Below are 8,118 nucleotides of genomic sequence, written 5' to 3'. Positions count from 1 at the left end.
GAGTTTTAGTATTTACTTCTCTTGGAAAAATGGAGCCCAGATGACAGAACCTCAGAAAATAGAGCCCTTAGGTGTTCTGCAAGAAGATGGCACTGACTTTCTTCATGTGCTGGTGCTGGGTTGAAAGTATGCTTTTCTTTTGTGTCTGTTCTTCCATTATGGCAGATTCAGGACAACTTAGAACTGGCCTCAACATTTTTTTATATTGGATGAGGAATGGAAATGAGCCAGTCTCAAAACAATTTTAGCAGTTTTCTGTATATTTAGTCAAACTTGTCCTGATGATGTTCTCATCATTTGGGTTGCTGTAATGTGAAGCTATGGAGACTTACAAGCTGTCTGGAGAGGAATTTTCCACAAGGCTATGCAGCCAGAGGCAGCCATAAGAGAAAAATAAATGGCCTTAAGATGAAGTAGTGCAATATTTAGACTAAACATTAGGATAAAATATTCTCTACTGTGATGGTGGTGAGGCACTTGCATAGGTTGTCCACAGTGGTTGTGGACTCCCCACCCCTGGAAGTGTCAAATGCCACTTGGGATGGAGCTCTGAGTAACCTGGTCTAGGGGAAGGTTTCCTGCCTATGGCAATGGGGTTTGGAGCTAGGTGATCTTTAAGGCTCTTTCCAATCCAAACTATTCCATGATTCTTTGATTCTATGATATTTGTACAGAGTCTCTCAAATGACACACATATCCCACAGCATTCTTAGTGAAAGAAGAGATCAGAGAGTCTGCTGCAAGTGCTGATAAAAAGTAAAACAAAACTAGGGAAATATGCTCTCTCCAACTCATATGCACAAAGGACAGTTGCATTGGACCTATATAAAGTAATATGTTTAGACCACAGCTGTGCTGGAGACTGTTCTGTAGATCTTGCTGTTCAAATTACCATGCACCCAAATGGCTTTTGCCAAGATTTGCACCTTGCTGCAGGTTCTCCTGGGAATGGTAATGCCATAGTTAGCTGAGTTTGAAACTCCTTTTCCTTTCCTCTTCTTCTTTGCAGCCTGCCATAGTTTGGACCAGAAGCTTCTGGCCCTGCAAACATTTTCCTTAGGTATTGATATGGATATAATAACACAAACAGAGAAAAAAAAATTAAAAATAGGCCTAAACTGTGAAGAAAACAGGAATATTCTAGTATTTTTAGCTGCAATCATAAATCCTGGAGATATTAATCTGTGTAGCCATCATTTATGGATCTGTGTAGCCACTGTCTGACATGCAGTGCCAGGAGCAGTTTCCTTGTTGGAAATGGTCCCTTTATAGTGTTTATTGTTATAGTGCCATTTCCTCTCCTTTCCTGTCATGTACTCATGGCCAGAAGAGCATCTACCAGATTCCTGTAAACAGGAGAAGATGGGTGGGTACTGAGAGCATACAGGGGGTCTCTCTTTTGCAAGTATGTATTTTCTAACCAATTATTCCTTCTTTGAATGTCCCCTAAGTAACAGCCCTTGAGGATGGCATGGAAAACACTTGTTTTACTTCCAGTGCTGTCCATGACAAGGCTTGTGAGTCAGAGCCCTGAGGTGTCTCAGGTCCCAGCCTGGCTGTTCATTAACATGTTTTGGGCTGTGAAGTACAGCTGAGCCATGGGGATGCAAATCTACAGAGAAGGGAAGGATGGACAGATTGGGTCTGTGGCACCTTAAGTGGCTCAGGGATTTGACTCAGTAATCTTAAGGGGGGTTTTTAAACCCAAGTGACCCTGTGATTTTAACATGAGCTATCAAAGCTTATGAGCAAGGGTCCTCACAGGGGTTCAATGGCACTAAGGTCAGACCATGTGGTTGGACCATTGCAAAAGCAGGAGACAGGCTCAGGACACAGATATTCATTTATAAGGGTAGAAAGTAACCTCAACAGGGTTGGATAAGTGTTTTATATTCCTCTTCTCTGTCCTAATTCATTGAGATAATGAGGCAGCACAACTGCTATGACTATTGGTCAATCTATCTATCTTAGAGTGACTAGAAGCCAGGATGAATGACTCAGTTTTCCGAAGGGTATTAGCCTCTGGAAGATTCAGAATGACGTGCATGTACCTTAAGAGGATACATAATGTCAGGACACAGGTCCAGTACCTAATCCACACTCAAAGTTTGGTTCTCACCCATGAACAAAAATGCTACTACCCCCTTCAGTTAACAGACCACCTGGGCATCAGTCATTGGTCCAAGGCATTTGAGATTCCAAATCTACCTGTCCCTGAGTGCTCTGAAAAATGAGGCACCCTTAGAGTACATGTAACAAATGCAGCTAATGTGGAACATACACTTCAGAGCAAGGTAGGCACTGGAGGAGTTGGCTCTGGTAGCCTATCATGTAGGGGTCTAAGCCTCAGACAGTGAGTTTGCCATAATGGTTTGCTCCTACCAGTAAGATCCTTTCTGTCAAGTTTACCTTCTTTCAAAATCAAAGTATGGGGATCTAATAATGTGGCTCTTTTCCTATTGACTGTGTGTGAATAAAAAATATGATCTAAGAAGACACATTGTGGAGCTTGTTCCCAAAGCTGAGGACAAAAGCCTCCTAGAGTTCTCCTGCTTATCTCAGCCTTGCTTTTCTTACACTGGGGCTAGGTCCTCAGAAACATGGAAAGGGCAGTTTTCAGAGGGGAGGCTGGGTGATCCTGCGGTAAGTAGGGTGTGAATGGCAATGAGAGCAAGAAGGTAAACACAGAAGGCAAGTGAAAACTTTTTTTTTTTTTTTTTTTTTTTTGGTGAAGATTTAACATAGAATTATTGCTTTAATCTCTGCCTTGTCAGATCATTGCTCTTTGACAAGGCTTTATAACTGGAATAAAACAAATGGTCTGGATTGTCTCTCCAGCTCTTCTTAATAAAGCAAGCATAAATGCTAGAAATCAATTGCACTTGGATAGGAAACTTGTAAAGGAGGACCTTCTTAATAGAAAATACGATTTATGGGGACTGTGGCTTTTGTGGGAGATAAAGAATAGTTAAAACATTTGGACGAAAAAAGAAGAAGGAAAAGTTCATCTTTTTCTATCACTTAACACCTAGCATTCAGCCAAAGGAAGAAAGGTATGGATTAAGCAGAAGACTGCCGAAGTTAGTTAAAGCTTATCACTCACATATTGCCTAGAAAATGTTATTAATTCCTGTCCTAATTATTCCATATTTGGCCTGTCTGGCATTCAGTGACAAGTCATTAGCAAGATAGACAAGCTGCTATTGCAGTACAGTCTAAACTCCTCTGGAAAAACTTGCAAAACATTGAAGGGCACAGAAAAAGTGAGCAACATGCTCCTATTTCCTCAGGCTTACCAGAGAGCAAAGGAACATGATAGGCACAGGAAGCTAAGATAACCTGAATCCATTTCAAAATGTGTTGGAAAAACTAAGGTAAAAAATTCTGTGCAGCTCTTCTGTAACACTGAGGCCAGGACTTGATGAGAAGATGTTGTCTAATTTCTTTTAAACTCTACTGGAGTTCAGGCAGATGAGACCAAATGGAAGGTCTAGCTATAGTTCCACCATGGGATTTAAGGATGACTGTTGCTGCTCATTCAACATGCTCAGCTGACCTTTACTGATGTTCTTATTGTCACAGCACAAACTGAACACACCAAAGGTGTGCTGTCAATCTCTACATCTGCTGTCCTCCATGCTCCTGTACTGCAGAGTGTTTCTCTATGTGCAGTCTGGCCAATCCATGCTCTTTGCAACAGGAGATGCTATTTAGCAGCAGTTTTCTGTGATGTGGAGCTGGATGCCATCTGAAGGTTTGTCTGACATGTTTCTGCTGCCCTGTCTCCTCACCTACTCTTGGGTGCTTAATATCTGGAAACTAGCCATCAAATTTGGGGTTGAGGGGCCTCTCATCTGACATTCATCTGCTGTCTGGGAGAACACAGCTCACGAGAGTACTACTACAGCACTTGATATTTGACAGGACCTTGAATAACAGGCTAATAGTGCTGTGTGCTTATTTATCCCAGCAACAGCACAGTAGTCAGTGCAGGTGAAATTGGGAAGTCACATGCCATGATAATGATAAGCTGTCCATGTTTCACATGAGTTTGAGAAAGTGGTGATGACAGCTGTGTGGCACTTTGAAGCCAGATGCCTCCTGTATTCCAGATACAGTGCCCTTTAATCTCCTAAGAGCCATGCTGGATTTTGCTGTGCTCTTCATGACTTCATGTCTTGCTGTGACACTCTGAGGCAGGCTCCTGCTGCGGTTCTCTGAGCAGAATTGGTCTGCAGGCTTCAGAGTTGCGTTGTGAACACATATGGAAAGGCCAGTTATTTTCTAGCATGGTGAGTGTGGAAAAGAACCTCCATTTTCTTTCTACTGGTGATCAGGCCAAATTGCCTGGCAGCATTACTGAAATATTAATTAATGTGCTGTACGTCTTCTGGATGCACAATGACTGCTCGGCTGTCGACAAAGAGCTCCCAGCACAGAGGCTCTGGGGCAGCAGGAGGGAAAGCTCTAAAGATGTCATTGTTATTTCACCTTCTGTTGGTTCTTCTGTACAGGAAGAACTTTCTTTTGGTGATTATGGATGATTTGCAAATATTAAGCTATTTTAGAGTGACTCAACCATGAACAAACATAAATATGGGAAAAGGCATTTTAAGCCATGTCTCCAGAAATCTTTACATGTAATAAGTTTGAGTATGAAATTTCATCAAGTAATCATTCTAAGACTTATTAAGGCCAGAAACATAAGCCTTAGCTAAGTGCAGATTTAGGCCACTCTTTATGTGACTAGCGATTTTCCTGAGAACTTTCTGACCTAAGTGTGAGACAGAAGCTTTCTTTTTTAAATAACCTTATGAATGTTTGCTGGCATGGCAAAGCAAAAGAACAAGATACAATAGCCTCTTGGTATAAATCTCTGTTAATGAGATCAGGACTAGAAACCTCATTGTTCAACTCACATTCTGTCTGAACACAATCTGCTTCTCAAATTATAAATCAGGGGCAAGACACTGTACCATTGTGTAACCCTACACTCCAGCTCTGGAATGTTTCCTAGTCATAAGAGGATTGTCATCATTTCATTTACGAGAGAACTATCAAACAGGCCTGGGCCATATTTGGTCTACAACCCCCCTCAAAAGAAGACAAATGCCCCCGCTTGCAGCAGGGTATTTTTGCAGTAACAATACAGAAGCATGTATTATAGTGGAGTCTGAAAACAAAAGAAAAAAGCACTGTCAGAAGCAGTGCTCATTACTAAGGAAAACAAATTTGCTTATGCATACCCTGTATATCTGTATCCCTCTATAAAACAAACACACATATGTGTAATAAGATCATTGAGTTGGAAGGTTTAGTTCTGTCTGCAAAGGTGCACTGTGTGCATGAAACCTCTGCCATCCCAGGAGACCTTACAGCACATTCTGCTTCAGAAAGAACGATCCCCTCTGACAATCTCAGACAGAGAGAGAGAGGCACTTAGTCACAGGGTGTGGATGGTACACCCTGAGTCATCTGAAGAGCTCTGAAGGACATAATTGCTTTCACATTTTCATCCAGCTTTCTAACAATCCAAGAAAATGGGGAAAGGCTTACTAATTTATTACTGGCTTAGGAGCTGTCTAGGAAATCCCAGCTCATCAGCTCCATCGAATGTAGGTTATAAAAAATTTAACTTAAATGCACAACCTGTCAGCCAAGTCACCTCTTGTCTTTGGTAGGACTTGCTCTACAGGAAACGAAAGAAGTTCACCCTTAGCACCCTGTGTTCTGTGTCCCTAGTTCTGCCTGCTGTTAAGAGCGACATCATGAAGTGTCTGTGTAAATATCATCCTGCCACCCATATCCCCACATAGCTCTGTTCTCCAAAGGGAGACCATGGGCATGGGCTGACTGGACAACACAGAAATCAGTGCTGCAGTGTCAATAACCATGAGAGAATAACAGCAGTACTCTGACCAAACTCTGAAGGCCATGTTCCCCAGTGCCAAACCCTTTACCTACAGCTGAGAACAGAGTTCAGACCCCTTCAGCAGATTGTGTAAGTTTTGCTTTTTATTAGATGGCAAAACTGAGAAATCAGAAAGGGAATTCATTTCCATGGGCAAGAAATTACCAAATATTTAAGTGGACCTGAAACAAAACATTTCACATAGCTTCTGGCTAATCTTATTAAGCTAGTATCAAAACCTTATCTTGACGTGAAAAGTCAAACATTGCTGAAAATTGAATAAAAAGCATAGGGAAGTGATCCCTTCCCCTTCCCCTTCCCCTTCCCCTTCCCCTTCCCCTTCCCCTTCCCCTTCCCCTTCCCCTTCCCCTTCCCCTTCCCCTTCCCCTTCCCCTTCCCCTTCCCCTTCCCCTTCCCCTTCCCCTTCTTTAAAATTTCTTTTTCTTCTTTCCATTTTTCTTTCCTTTTTTTTCTTTTTTTTTGTTTCTCTGAAAGAGCACAAACTACTAGATAGAAATGAAATTAAAATGTTAAACCATTGCTTCCTTCTCAAAAAAAGAATAAAATTAATATATACAATAATAGAAACTTTATATGTAGATTTGTGTCACATACAGACACTTCGGTCATCCTGGATCACTGCCTCCATTGTTGCTGGTTTGGGATTTATATTCCATATTAAAGGAACCACGTGGGTATGATTTGAAGTACAATTCTAAAAATATTGTGGAGTCATCTCTAGCTATAGGGGGTCAAATTCATTTTGGGTGAATTCTCTCTTATGAAATCAATAGTATTAGAGAAGGAATCATCCTGTGCCAGATGATTATGAATATTAAAATGAGGAAAAAAGGGTATGACACCTCCTGTCTACTTGATGGAGTGGATGTATTTTAGTGTATTTGGTCAGAAATAGCCATGTTTTGGATGGGACTCTGCCGGTGCATTTCCAGTTTCTTTTGTACTGTGCACTGTTATTCCTGTTGTGTCTGCAGAATTTGACAGTATCAGTCAGGTTCTCCTCCCAGCAGGGGCTTTACCAAAGATGCTGCCACACAACTCAAGACTTGTGTACTATATTACATAACACAGGCAAAAGCATATTTTGAAGTACCCCTTTGGTCTCAAATGCTTTGATGCAGCCTCCTAGCAGCCTGTGGTTGTACAGCACTGATACGATTTTACACGTACCTTGGCTGCCCCATTGTCATAAGGGTTTAGTTATGCCTGTTTTGCCTGGAAAACAGAGTGTTCAAAGTGCCTGAAATGTCATTTACAGATGTCAGTAGTGGGTCTGCAAAAGCCTTTCCCTGTCACAGGGCTGAAGTTCTTTTAGCCTGTGAATCTGGTAGCTAAAGAAAATACTTTTTTCCCCATGAAAGCAAATTGACCAGGAGCAGTGGCTGGAGGAGGAGGGTCTCTGACTTCTCCCAGTCCCCCTCTTCCCACCCACTACTGCTGCAGCTCTTGCCACCACCAAGACCTTATCAATGAGCATAGGGAAGGAACCCTGCTGTCTAATGACTCTGGCTGGAACAAAGTTCCAGAAGAGAAAGGAGAACCAGAGCCTTGTGCAGAACTCCCAGGCCACTGTGGCAGCTCCAGCTGCCAGTCCCTATCTCGCTGCCTGTCCCTGTCAGCACTGAGGACTTGTCATAGTCCCCATGTGTCTGTGGCTGCACCTATCTCTCACATCCACAGCACTGCCAAGCCTGTCACTTCTGCCTCCAATGCCAATGGCAGGCCTCAGGTACATTGGCTTCTGCCATCCTAAAGCCTAGCTGCAGGTGCTGGAGTGGATGGTGGCTGTTGGCTGTAGTGCCCTCCCAGATATAGAAGTAGGTAATTTTTTTCCTGGCAGCATTGGAGGCTGCTACACAGATGATGGAGGAAAAGGTGGACCTTGGTAGGGTAGAGATGCTCTCATGCTGTAAAGCCCTGATGGGGCATAAAGGTTGTGTTAACATCAGCTCATTTTTTCTAACCCTGTCCTTCTCCTGGCCATGTTTGTGCTCAGGACACAGCACAAGGGTGTCCTTGTCAGTGACACCCTCATGAGGCTCTGCTCTGGCTTTTCACAAGTGCTCAGAATTCAGCTGCTGCCCCTGGGCCCGCTCTCATAGTGCACATTCCTGATACCCAACAGTCAGCCTGTTTAGACACCTAAACAAAAATTATACTTCACTATTGTCATAAGAGCCAAAGTG

The sequence above is a fragment of the Oenanthe melanoleuca genome, chromosome 1, assembly GCF_029582105.1.
Source record: "Oenanthe melanoleuca isolate GR-GAL-2019-014 chromosome 1, OMel1.0, whole genome shotgun sequence".
Lineage (NCBI taxonomy): Eukaryota > Metazoa > Chordata > Aves > Passeriformes > Muscicapidae > Oenanthe > Oenanthe melanoleuca.
Note: the sequence above shows the minus strand (reverse complement) of the source record.